The 14,420-nt window shown below is 35.1% G+C and overlaps 1 protein-coding gene across 7 annotated transcripts in view; it reads left to right on the top strand.

Annotated features, from left to right (window-relative positions):
• FAM240C (family with sequence similarity 240 member C) overlaps window positions 1-14,420 on the top strand; it is a 134,087-nt gene that overhangs the window by 74,690 nt on the left and 44,977 nt on the right. Inside the window, exon 1 of one of the 7 annotated variants that reach the window (XM_056806762.1) lies at window positions 4,212-4,314. The exons of the other annotated variants lie outside the window; for them this stretch is intronic. The gene's annotated coding sequence lies outside the window, so the exon portion shown is untranslated. Of the gene's footprint in view, window positions 1-4,211; window positions 4,315-14,420 lie in introns of those variants that run through there. 7 annotated transcript variants of the gene reach the window in all.

The raw sequence follows: 14,420 nt of genomic DNA on the forward strand, positions 1-14,420 counted from the left end.
ACAGGTTCAAATCCTGTCTCTGTCACCTATGTGACTTTGAGCAAATAATCTAACTTCCCCGAGTCTTAGTCCCCTCCTCTATAAAATAAGAGGATTATATTAAGTGGCATCTGAGATTCCTTCTGACCTTGTCTCAATGAGAATAGAGCCAAAGTTGGTCATCAGATGAGCGAGATACTCTCCTTCCCTCTCTTTCTCCTTCCTTCACCCCATCACCAATGAAAATATTCAAAGCCCCCAAAACATAAATCAAAGGAAATCCTACCTGTACATATCAGTGATGGATCTCTCATACTAAAGAGAAAAAGTGGGAAGCCATTTTTGTGAGTTGCTACCTCCCACTGAACCATCCTTCACATGTTATACTGCAAACAGACTTGGAGAATTAAAGCATCACCTATTTCTAGCCTTCAGGAAGTCTTTGTAAGATGTTTATGTGTATATACACACATGTGCATGCATACATACAAATAAATATTTCCAAATGAGATTCATTTAAAGATATCAATATCAATATTGGTACTGATATCCTTCACTGAATCTCAGTTAAATACATACATTTTGTTTGAGTCGCATCTCCTTTTCTCTCTCTAGTTTGAGTGCTGATTTACCAAAAAGTCAGTCACTTGGAGAGCCATTTGCTATCAAATAAATAGAAATTAAAATGAATAGACAAAACTGATGAATTCTGGAACAAAGGAAAAAATCTAATGAAACTAGAGAAACAGCATTAATTCACTAAGTAATTTACTAGAAACATCTTTAAACATCAACAAATACAATTCAACAGATATTTTGAATTATTTTTTTAAAAATATTTTAAATTTATTTTTATTTATTTAAAAATATTTATTTAAAATTTTTATTTATTCAAAAATAAATTTATTTTTTTTATTTAAAATTTTTTTATTTATTTAAAAATAAATTCCTATAGAAATCTAGGTAAGGAAAATGACTGCTTTTTTCCTATGTAGATTCTCTCTCTGTGTCTGTCTCTCTCCGTCTCTCTCTCTCTTTCTACTTCTTCTTTCTCCCTCTCCCCTCTCTCTCCCACTCTCTCATTTCACTGTGTCTAACTGTCTCTGTGTCTCTATTTCTTTTCCTTTCCCTCCTTATTCATTGCTCCTAAATATATACAGGTATTTTTTCTCTTAAAAAGTCTAAGACTTGGACTCTGGAAGACCTTCCTTTGAACCTTACTTAAAATGCTTATTAGATCTATGATCATGAACAATACATATAACCTTTCTGAGAATAGTTTCCTCATCTGTAAATTGAAGATAATAATAATCTATCCTCAGGGTTGTTATGGGGTTCAAAAAAGATTTTGTAAATCATACAAATGCCGAATACTATTATCATCATTATTATTATACTGTTCATCCAGTTCTTTTTTCTGCACTTTGCATCCAGTAATTTGTATGTCTTGTTGTATTATTTCAAACTTTCATATTTATCATTTTAAATGTATAACACTGTGCCATACTACTGTTTTTTAAATCATTTCTCTACTATTGGTTTCTAATTTTTCCATGTTAGAAATGAATGTCACCTGCCAATTTCCTTATAAAGATCAGTAATTTTTTTAAATTTTATTTTTATTTGTTTTAAACCCTTACATTCTGACTTAGAATCAAGTGTGTGTGTTGATACTAATGTAGAAGCGCTAGGCATTAGGGGACTTGCCCGGGTCACCCAGAGGATCAGTCATTTAAAAAAAATATTCTGATAGTTTAAAATGAGTAATTTCGGAGAAACATAAGAAAATATGTAAGAACTATGCTGATTGAAGTGATTAGAACCAGGAGAAAAATTTCTATGATGAAAAAAATAATGTAGACTAACAACTTGGAAAGACTCGGAAACTCTGATGACTAAAATAATCAACCACAATCCAGAGAAATCATGATGAAACACACTGACCATTTCTTGAAGGAAAGATGAAGTACTCAATGCAGACTGAGACATATTTTTGGACATGGCCAATAGGGGGATGTGTTTTCTTGATGATACATGGTTTTCCCCCTCCTTTTTCAATTGAAAAGGGAAGAAAAGGGACAGGGAAGGAGAGAAGATAGACTATTTGAAAATAAAATGAAATTTAATTTTTTAAATACTGCTTTGATAATGTTCTGATCATATATTCCAAAGGATGGGATTATTTTTCAAAGATAGAGCTTTAATTCTGAAGTTCACAAAAATAATTTTGCTGCAATTTTTTTCTGATGATTTGCAGTGCCTCTAGACTATTTCTCCATTATGCTACCATCTCTGAATTTTCTTCACTTATTTTTTTCTAATTGGGTGAGTTCTAAGCGGTATCATTTTAATTCATCAGTTTAAAAGTATTTTCCAATGATTATTTGTAATTTTTCATCATCCTCTCTTAATTATTTATTTGGAACACTTTGTCACTAAACAAATGGTAACGAGATAATGTTCTTAAATATTTTTAATAATAGCAACTCACATTTATATAGGACTTTAAGGTTTACAAAACACTTTCCTCACAATAACCCTGTGAGGTAGGTATTACAAAAATGATTACAAATTACAAATGAGGAAACTGAGTCTCAAAGAGATTAAGAGATTTCTATACCCCTCACCCACTTAGAATATGAACTGAGATTCAAGTCCAAGTCTCTTGATCCCAGATTCCATGCTTTTTTTTTCAAAAACACTATACTCTCTCACAGTTCTATACATATTTTCTATTTTAGCGTTTTTCTGTTAAGAGATTGAAACAATCCAAAAGTGAGGTGGTAAGGACCTTGTGAAGGGGGTTTTAAAATAGTATTCACAGCCCTTGAAAATGTCCATAGCGAGACCACAGGGAGTCTGTGATCTTGGATGAGGAAAAATATTACATCTTAATTTTTACAAACCCCAAGCTGAAATTTAACATCTCTTTCAATTATATTCTGTGAAGAGGTCCATAACTTTCACCAGTCTTCCAAGGAGTTCATGACATGAATTAAAGGATTAGGAACCAATGGTCTAGACTAAATTAGTGACAGCAGGAATGAAAAATAAGGAATGGATATCAGAAAAAGAAATATCTTGAAGGAAAAACTGTTAGGATTAAATTAGAGAAAGGAAAAGAGTCAAAGATGACCCTAAGAATATAGCAGGTGACTGGCATAATGTCCAAAATTTTGTTGGGTTTTTTCACCTTTAAATTTCTCATCTGGAAACATTTTAAGATGTTTCCCATTTTCGACTGAGAAGAGGTTTTTAATACCAAGATGGAAAAGGCAAGGACAGGAAGTGGAGATGGAGATGGGGTTGGGGACACTTAGAAACATGGTCCTCACATATCAAAAGAACACTAGACTAGAAATCTAATGACCTGGATTCCAAGCCCAGCTCCCACACTATGTGTGTTCTCAAGCAATTCCCTCAGCCGCCAACCTTCATATGCAAGATCTCAGAGTATTATTTTAAGGCTGAAAGAAGATAATGCATGCAAAGTGTTTTTTAAGCATAAAGTGCTATACAAATGTGAGTTATAAATGATCCTAGTTTTCTGTCTGTTTTTCATTTTTCATAACTAATTGAGTGTAAATCAGCTAAACCTGAATTTTCAGCCCAGGCTTTCAGAATTCAGTTCATTTGGCTGCCTGATCCACTTTTATCATGACATTTCAGAAACACAGTTCATATTTCTCTTCCTTTGTTCTGAAGGAGGGTGAATCGACTTGCAAATATCATAGAGGCTGCATCCCTATCAAATTTAGTTTTGTGTGTCAGTTGCAGAATTTACAGTTTTGCTGTTGTAACTAACAAGGCTATTTTCAGAGAAGCACTTCAAAAAAAAGAGAAAAAGAAAAAGGAAGATCAAAAATCTTTCTGTTAGCCACTGTAGTAATACAATCTCAAAATATGTGAGCTGTGTTGAACAAGGTACATTGTGTGGTTTTCTGAAGGAGGAGAGCCTGGAGTCCCATGCTAAGCATGCTCCAGTCATTTGTGCCTGTCAGAGAAGAACTATTTGCACTTGAGTCCAGTTGTGATACCAGAGACACTTGCCAAAAATGCTAGTGCGGCTCGTGTGGCACTGAGTCAATGCCATGTAACTGTCTGACCATCTCACGCTGAAGTTGCAAACTTCTCAAAACGGGGTTGGTCTTTTGCTGCTACTGAATCAATCCCAAACATCCTCTGTCACCAGATCCAAAATAAATATGAGTGACAGATGAAAACAAGGTATTCACTCAGTGAGGCATATTACAGAGAGGAAGCCTGAGATAAAGTCATCCTTTTCAGCACTCAGGAGAATCCATTGATTTGGGTGAAGAGGTTGCTATTTGAAAAGTAAGCCCTTTATGATTTGATAGATTATATTATCCTGTGCTTAAGATTATAACCTTTATCCTGGGATAGGTTGGTGTGTGTGTCGTGTGTGTGTTTGTGTATGTATTTTTCTAGAACCGATTCCAGTATATAAGCCAGATCAAGTTCAACTTGCATTTTTTATCTTAAAAATTTTTATTTCTTTCTCTCTCCCTCTCTCTTTCATATATATAAATATACATCCACTATACTTTCTTCCTTTGTCTTTTTATCCATTTCTTTCCTTTCCTTCCTTCCTTTCTTTCTTTTCCTATTCCACTTTCCAATTTTTGACTCCACTTCCCCTGTGTAGGCAATTCAAAATCGTCCTTCCCTTCCCTTTCCATATTTCCCTGGTTTAAATAATTAAATTATTATTAAATTATATTCTTTGGGGCATAATTTTTTATGTTATCCTTTTCATTGTCCTTATTACTATCTACTATAGTCTATTTAGAATTCCATTTCCCAGTTCATAGGCTTACACTCACTTATTCCTTTTTTATTCTCATGCTATCTCTCGGGATAGTAGAGCTTCTGGATTACCAAGTTTAAATTCCTCCATCTTTTCCATTTCTTTTTGTTTAATTCATGATCTCATTCACCCTTTACTTTGTGTATTTATTCTTTTGTTTCTTTTGGTGGGACATTTTATTTTGCTGTGTATCACTCTTAAGAAATATCACTCATGAAGGAATCAGTATTATATGTTTGGGATTATTCTTTATCCCAAATTATCCACATGGTCTTGTTCTTAGCCTTTGCTATGATCACCTGCCACTTCCAATACAAGGTTTTGCAATCTTTAGTTCCTCTCTAACATCCTGTGTACCAGCCACCCCTAATAAGTTATTGCATCCTGGAAGGGATCCAGACATGGGATGTACAATCTTAGGAGAAAGCAATCTGATAGTATTTTCATTTCCCCTAGGGAAAAATTCACATGTAACATAAGCATCATAGTCATACATATGTACACATGTATATACACATATGTATAACACCCTTGCCTCTTACAAGGGATGTACACCTCCCTCAACCTATGAGAATGTTTTTTAAGGACACTCAGTCATTTTCTCTTCTAGGACAAGAATCACCTTCCATCTCTCCCTTCCAAATTTCTCCCCTTCTTTACTTTTATTGTGTTCTCTCACAGTTCTTACACTCTTAAGAGACTAAAAAATTACCATCCAATTTCTTTCCATATATAAGCTGAGTGAGAGTTCATCTTCAGCTCTCCTTTTCTCCTCTTTCCCTACTAAACTATTTCCAAATATGTTATCCCTCCCAAAAGATACTAACTAACTTTCAATAGAGCAAATCCAACCCAATTTTTATATCTCTTTAAATCATTAGCTGATTAGGTCCTTTTTTGTCTGTTGATGATTCCTTTTTGTTCTTTTAATTCTCAATCCATTTGCCTTTTTAATAGCCTATAAATATGAATAAAATTATTTCATCATTCTTTCTTTGCTTGATAATTATAATTATTTAGCATTTTAAAAATTCTCTTATTTGTAATATTTTAAAGTCATACTCAATTCTAGGTTTTGTAGATTGTTCAAAAAAAAGGAAAGACCTCAAATGCCCTCCTTTTGTAGAAAGTCTTTTTCTTTGATGATTATATTCGATCTTGCAGGATATGTTATTTTAGATTGAAACGTAAGCTCTTTTTTGAATATTCAATTTAATTCTGTTCCTTAATTTCTCATGGCTATGGAATTACTTCAAATAATCTGAATCGATGTCTCATCATAAATGAAGGTCTTCCTTTTGGCTGCTTGCAAAGTTTATTGTTTGGTATTATTAAACTTTTGAAATGTCATTACCATGTTCCTTGAAGTTTCAGTCAAATTTTTCTTTGGTGACAATCTATGGATTCAGTTAATCAGAACTTTGTCGCCTATCTTCAAAAGTGCTAGAAAATCTTCTTGAATTGTCTCCTGTAATATGGTATCCACATTAAAAAAAATATTATGTTCTTTTGGGACATCTATAATCTTTAAATTGTCTCTGGGAATTTCATTTTCAAGGTCAATTGTTTTTACTAGTATAGATTTCCTATGTCACATTAGAATCTTTTGCTTCTTTTCTAAAATATTTCTTCTATTTCCATGTTTTCTGTAGTTCTGCCATTTTCTTTTTTTTCAGAACTTCTGCTTCTTTGGAAAGATTATTCATCATGTCTTCTAAGTTCTACAAACTACTATTTCCTTTCACTGATGTTAATATGAAAGCTCTAATTTCTACTCTAATTTTTATCTCTAAATTCTATACTAATGTGTTGCTTGAAACTCTTTTGAGACATTCTAAAATGTCTTTCCTCATTTTAAATGATCTCTGGGGAATTCACAGAAATGACAAATAAGGTGAATAAAAGTTTTTATAGTTGGTACAATCATAATAAAATACTTGTTCAGTATTCCATTCCATAGTCTTTGAATTTTTACTCATTTTCTCCTGTCATCATGAGTCTCATTATTTTTGGCTTAGAAGCTATACTTAGACTTCCCCGTTTTCTCAGTTTACTCAACTATAAAATGGGAATAATAGCAATACCTATCTCAGAGTGTTATGAGGATAAAATGAAATAATCCTTGTCAAGTGCCTGGCATATAGTAAACAATAACTGTTTCATTTTGTTTTGTGTTTCCTTCTTTCTTTTAAGGGGGCAGGATTTGGACAAAGTGTTGCTATAAGACTTGTCAGAGACCCTGGTGGCAGATTCTGAAAATCAAGCCTTTGAAGTTGCCATGTTAACTGCACTTAGTGTCATGAGGGTTTCTAAATATTTTAGTTGTCCAATGTTATTTCATGAAACTTTTACTTTTTGAGATTTCTGTCTTTACATCTTAAATTTGATTAGTTTTAATTATTCTATATTTGGTGTACTTTTATATCTTTTGAGATTTACATTGGATGATTATGTAGAAAATAATCTACCACCTTGCTAATTACATGACATACTTCTTTTCTTAAAAAAGCCTCACGTTTATATAGCACCTTATACTTTTCAAAGTACTTTATATAATAATAATAACAATATTTATATAGCACTTTAAATTTGCAAAACTTTTTATTTGTTATCTCACTTAATCTGCACAAACCCCCTAAGAGGTAAATGCTATGATTAGTCCCATTTTACAGAGGAAGAAACTAAGTCCTCAAGAGGCCAAATCTCTTGTTCAAGGTCAGACCCCTTGTAAATGGCTAAGTCTAGATTAGAACTCGGGTCTTCCTGATTCCAAGTTGAGTGTTCTGACCACTTCTGCATTTCTTTCTCAGAGGGTTTTAAGAATTATTTTTTGTTATTTAATATTTTTCTGCATTATGTAGAGTCCACATTTAAAAAGGAAAATAAATGTATGTTTAGCTTTTCAGGCTCATAGTCTAGTTTCTAATTCCACTTCTGGGGATGCATTCTTATCTTTGCTTTCAATTCTTTCACGGTAGGAAATGCTGCTTTGGGTATTTTGAAAGAGTAATCTTAAAGAGCTTACAGACCTTTAGAATAGGAAAATTATTATACTCAGGAAAGGCAGATACCTTTAAAACACTGAATGAGTATTAGCAAGCTATGAAAATAGAGAATGTTTTAGCTTTAAAATGGGCAAGTGTTCACTTTAGTAGAAAAAGGGCCACTTCACACAAAATTGTGCTGGAGCCAGCTTGAAGAAGCTGGCCAAATCCAATTATTAAATTTTCATTGTGAACATTTATACCTCAGAATCCACATATTTGGGCTTCATTTATTGTTTTCTTGATGATCTAGACTTAAGAAGATATCAATAATGATACAGATCAATTTTAAAAACGTGTTGTATGTGTTTCCTACTTCTCCTGCCCACTTCATTCTACCCAAAAATATTTTTAAAGGAGAGACAATGTGGAACAATGAAAAGATCATTTAACTTGGAGTCAGAAGACATCAGTTCAAATGTCATCAGCCCAACTTATTACCATGTAAACCTTGGGCAAGTCATTTAACTTTGGATCTTGGTTTCCTCATTAGTAACATGAAAGAGTTGGAAAGAGCAGATTTCTAAGGTTCTGAGGAGGTTGGACGGGAAAAAATGCCCTCTCAGGTCCTTTATAGCTTCTAATTCTATGATTCTTAAAATTAAGCACTAAAAGGTATTTTGAATTATTTGTCCACTTTTAACAAGTCTCAGACATCTCACTCTAAAGGTTAATTCCTTCTGGATTACACTGGGGGCAAAAGAGCCATTACTGTTGACTTAAATTTCCTTGATATTCATTCTGAGGATGACACAGAGAGTCTAGAAAAAGTCAGGAAGACTTTTGCAACTCGGGACATTACTTTTTTTTTTTTAATAGCCCTTCCCTTCCCTCTCGGAATCAATACTGTATATCTGTTCCAACGCAGAAGAGTGGTAAGGGCTAGACAATAGGGATAAGTGACTTGCCCAGGGTCACACATTTAGGAAGTATCTGAGGTCAGATTTGAACTGGGGACCTCCCATTTCTTTGGCCTGGCTCTCCATCTACTGAGCTACCCACCTGCCCCCAGGATATTGAGTTTTTTGACAATGACTTAGGATGAAAAAGAAGAGGCCTAAACAGGAGAGATAACAAACAGGAAAGTCTTCTCCATCAATCATAAGCATTAAGGTTGGCCATCCATATTTTTAAAGCATTAAAGTGAACTGATTAAATGGCTAACACTATTACTGTTATACTGTAACACTAATTGGGGTGTAAACTTGATTTCTGGTCAGTTCTTTTGTTCAGTCACCATAGCATGTAAGCAATATACTCGTAAGTTAATGAGTCTATAATTTCATGATGTACGGTCCTTTTCATATGCTGACCTTTCCATTTACTTATTCATAGACAGTTATGGCTTATTCAGTCACTTTTCAATAAATCCTAAGATTCCCAAGCTATTGGCAAACAAACAGCGTCATTCTGATGAATAAAAGCTTCATTATCTGTGATTTACACATCAGAGAACGTTGAAAATCAATGTTAAGAGTAGATAGACTTCAAAGTATGTTTTCTTAAATTCATTAATGCCAAACATTCTAACCACTTCACACATCATGCAACCTTCTTTTACCTGTTTTTATCAAAATATCAAAAAGCAAAAATAATAATGCTGACAGCCAAAATGATAAGGAAAATAAGAACTTTAGCTGTGTTATACATTGATTAGAAAACTAGACCTGGGGTCAGAATCGGCTTGAATTCAAATCCTCACTCAGACACTGAGTAGTCATGTGATTTGAAGGGGTTGAAAGAAAAGCTATCGGACTGATCTTTTTAAAACTTTATTAAAAGAAAAAACCCACTGGAGTTCCCTAGCTGAAATTAACTAAATCCCAACTACTCTGAATCTGGTCCTAATCAAAGGTCCCTCCCAGGCGACCAATCCCTCACCTGGAAGTAAGGGGGTGCGGCCCCTCTCTAGCACGTTATTGGTCCAATTCAAGACCAATCCCATGACAGGAAGTAGGGGGCGTGTCCCTCCCCCAGCATGGGACGGGTTCATTCAAGACCCATATCACTCCAGGAAGTAGTAGGGCGGGACCCCTGAGGCACGCTGGGGGATGCAGTTCCCTGGGCCACAACATTTTGAAATTCACAAACCCTAGAGAAGATACTATCTCTCTTTCTCAGGTTCCTTATATGTAAAATGGGGATTACAATAGCACCTACCTCCCAAGATTTTCATGAGGACAAAATGGGTTAATATTTATAAAGTGCCATGAGAATGCTAATGATGGTATAAAGCTGAGAGGTCATCTTGACCAAGACCTGTTTTAATGATGAGAAGACTAAGGCCAAAGACCTCGGTTGGTGACTTGCCAAAAATCTACTCACAATGAATAGAAGATGTAGAATTCAGGTCTCCTGCCGCCCAGCATAGCATTTTTTTCACCATTAATAACAGTGTCGTATATTTACAGAGGCAACTGTGGTTCAGTAGTTAAGAGCAATGAACTCAGAAAGACCTGAGTTCAAATCAAGCTTTAGATATTTCCTAGCTCGGTGACCCTGAGCAATTGCTTTAATTGCCTGACAAACCATCCACTGGAGAAGGAAATGGCAGACCACTCCTATATCCTTACAAACAGAGCCCCATGGATACCTGTGGTCCATGGGGTCACAAGACTCGGACAATAGTGACAAATAGAAACTTACTTGTATACCATATTTTATACTTTGCCAAATCTTTTCACATAGATTAATGGAATGAAAAGAGGACTGGATTTGGAGTCAGTGAATCAGAGTTTTAATTCCAACTCTGACACCACCTATGTGAACTAGGCAAGCCATTCTCCAAGTCTTCCATTTCCTTCACTGCAAAAAGGAGAAGAATGATTATATGACTTCTAAGATACTTGCATCTCTATCGGTGATCCTATAATAATCTCATTTATTTCCTTCTGAGACAAACTTTATATTTCTCTTCCCTATTAAGAAAATATTCATGTCGAATAATAAGGAAAAAGATCACATTTAAACCTTTCATTCTTCATATGAGGAAAGAAATCTGGAGAAAGTGTGCCTTATCTATCCAAATATAAATCCCTGCAATAAAGTATGTTTCCAGAGGGTAGGGATGGTTTTCGTTTTGGTCTCTAAGTCCTCATCACCTAACACAATTTCTGGAGCATTAGATGCTTTCCAAAGGCATGCAGGAGCTATCTTCTACCAAGTGGGAACATTTACACTGGGATAATCAACAAATCAAGGCTTGATTTTCTTTTATGAGTTTTCTAGACTTAAGGAAATAATGACGAAACTGGTAACAATACAGATCAAACAAAATTATATCCATTTTCCCCTGAAGAGCCAATTGTAACATTTACCCATACGTCCCTGCACTTAACACAGTGCCTGGCATATAGTAGACACTTAACAAATGCTAGGTGGCTGACTAGTTTGGTTTAATAACTTTAAGCTGAGTTTAATTGAATTCTAAGAGTGGAACGATGGCACTGCGAGCATCTAGCTTTTCTGAGAACCGACGTCTTCCGCTATATACCCTGCTTCATGGGCAGGTGGGTGAGTGTAGGGAGCTCTCCTGGCTTTGCTCATTCTCTTAACTTGAACTTGTCCAGTTGGGTTAGACCTTTAGAAAAATTGTGTGCTCTTAACAGCCACTGTGAAATAGCTTAACAAGCATACAGCAGGATTCTATAATACAGGTAGGGAAATACAAGTGCATTTGGCAATGCCATAGGAAACAACAGAAAGTCATGGAAGAGTCTAAAATAGAAAGCAGGATGGGATGGCAACATTCCTGACCTCCTTATCAGTCAGTCCTCTTTTTCATGTGAGCTGCATTGGTTTCCAAATGCTTTTGATCACAAACTGCCCTCAATAAGAACACCTCGAACATATATATGTAGTTACTTATACACGTAACATAATCATATACAAATATACACATGCACAGATGTGTGGATATCTAATTTAATTGTATGTGTATATATTAGATAATAATGTATAATTATATACATTGTGTATATATATAATATAAACTTATCAATAATAATGCTATATAATAACACATACCATATAAATATATATTACACTGATGGGTAGCTATATAAGTATAATTGCAATGCATATATTATAAACATACAACTAGACGCCTTATACAATAAATTATATCTGTAATATATACTTATAACATGTATTATATATAAGATATTATATAAATACATATTCTATAGATTTTTCTATATTGTAAAAACATAATTATCTAATTATACATGCAGGTATATGATATATATACTGATTTATATTATATGTTATACAGAGGATATAAAGACATGTGTAAAAATAATATATAATATTATTATATCATGATATAGAGCAGCTAAGTGGTATAACAGATAGAGCACTGGATCTAGATTAAAGAAGACCTGAGTTCAAATTTGGCCTCAGACCCTTCAAAGCTATGTGGCCAGGATAATACACTTAACCCTGTTTGCCTCAGTTTCCTCATCTGTAAAATGAGCTGGAAAAGGAAATCACAAAGCACTCCAGTATCTTTGCCAAGAAAATGGGGTCACAAATAATTCCAACTGAAATGACTGAACAGCAACATTATATATACTTATTTCTAATAGATATATTATATAGGATTATATCATCTATAGAGTATATATATGTATATATAATTGCACATGCACATATATATTGTTACATTATATCCATTTATATACCTGTACATATATGCACATAATTATGTGTATTATATTAGAGATTATGTATTATACATATATATAGGCATAGATGTACCACCTCCTCCTCAGAAAGAAGGATATTGGGGGGGAGCAGCGGGGTGTCTCAGTGGATTGAGAGTCAGATCTAGAGACGGGAGGTCCTAGGTTCAAATTTGGCCTCAGACACTTCCCAGCTGTGTGACTCTGGACAAGTCCCTTAACCCCCATTGCCTAGCCCTTACCACTCTTCTGCCTTGGAGCCAATACACAGTATTGACCCCAAGACAGAAGGTAAGGGTTTAAAAAAATTAAAGAAAGAAAGATGTTGGGAGCTTGCACAGCTGAGAAAGGGAGGAGGGCTGAGGAAGGAAGCAAAGCAAAGGAAAGCTGAGGAATAAGTGGGATGTTAGTAGAATAAGACCCATTTCCCATCCTCTGATTGTTTGATCTCCTACACTTGGGAGTCAGCCCATGTTCCTTCCTGGGACATTTCCCTCTTTCCACTAGGGATTCTGACCCATACCTTGGAGATCTCTAGTCTGTTATAATAGTAAATTAAGTAAAGAACTGAATAATTAAGAATTTGACCTTTATAGATTGAGCACCCCAGTATTTAAAATCAGTATTAAATCTCTCTCTCTCTCTCTCTCTTCTCTCTCTCTCTCTCTTCTCTCTCTCTCTCTCTCTCTCTCTCTCTCTCTCTCTCTCTTTCTCTCTCTCTCTCTCTCTCTCTCTCCCTCTCTCTCTCTCTCTCTCTGTCTCTCTCTCTCTGTCTCTGTCTCTCTCTCCTCTCTCTCTCTCTCTCTCTCCCTCTCTCTCTCTCTCTCTGTCTCTCTCTCTGTCTCTCTCTCTCTCCCTCTCTCTCTCTCTCTCTCTTTCTTTCTCTCTCCCTCTCCCTCTCTCTCCCCTTTGATAACCAGATAATTGCCTTTACTCACAGAATTTTGTTGTTTGAAAAAAATTTAGAGAATCCTCCAATACTGAGATCAGTATGCCACAATCTTGATTCATTCCTAAATCACTCTGACTTTAGAGGATATATTCTCATTTCGTGAAACTCTCCTAGAGGATTTTCCTCTATTTCTATATTTGCTATACACAGTATGTAGAATATACACATATAAAATACAAATACATAAACCTATTTTTATCACCTTAATCACCTTTAATATTTGCCTTTGTCATCCCCACAATACCTTTAGAGAATTGCATCAGGCAACATTCTCGTTGTCTGTAATTCCTTTAATTTGTATTGCCACACTAAGGAAACTCGGGCAGTCACTGGAACCAGCAGTTATAAGAAATAACCTTCAGGACTAAAGTAAATATTCTTCCACTCTGAGGCTGTCTGTAGGCAATAAAAATAGCGGAGAGAAGAAGAATTCTGTGGTTGGTATTTGTAGGCTGACCTATTATCTCGACTGTTATTTGTCATTGAAGGACAAAGAGTCAGAAAATTAGGTAAGACCTCTTTTGGGCTGAGTAGCAGAACTCTAGGCAATGTGTTACTCTCTACTGGCTTTCCCTGTGTTATGTGTAGACCTGGGTTAATTGTGTGTGGTAGCCTATGCTATGAACTGCCTGATGAATCTGGATAATGATTACTTTGTTTCATGTCACTGCTAGCTTGTCCTGGAGACCTTCCTTAACCCTCTGGAATCACTGTGTCAGGGGCACTAGGACCCTGGAAGACAGACATCACGAGATGCTATATTGTATCAATATAATCCCTAAAAATTGGTTGAAAAGCAAAACATTTAGAAAAACGTGACACAGTCTACAATGTGTCAACAGCTGTTGAGGCTGACTTTTCCACTGAATGGGATCGATTCAGTTATTTTGTCATCCCGTGTATCTATAATGTGACTAGCTCTACATGCCCAGAGG

Source organism: Monodelphis domestica, chromosome 7, assembly GCF_027887165.1.
Source record: "Monodelphis domestica isolate mMonDom1 chromosome 7, mMonDom1.pri, whole genome shotgun sequence".
Taxonomy (NCBI): Eukaryota; Metazoa; Chordata; class Mammalia; order Didelphimorphia; family Didelphidae; genus Monodelphis; species Monodelphis domestica.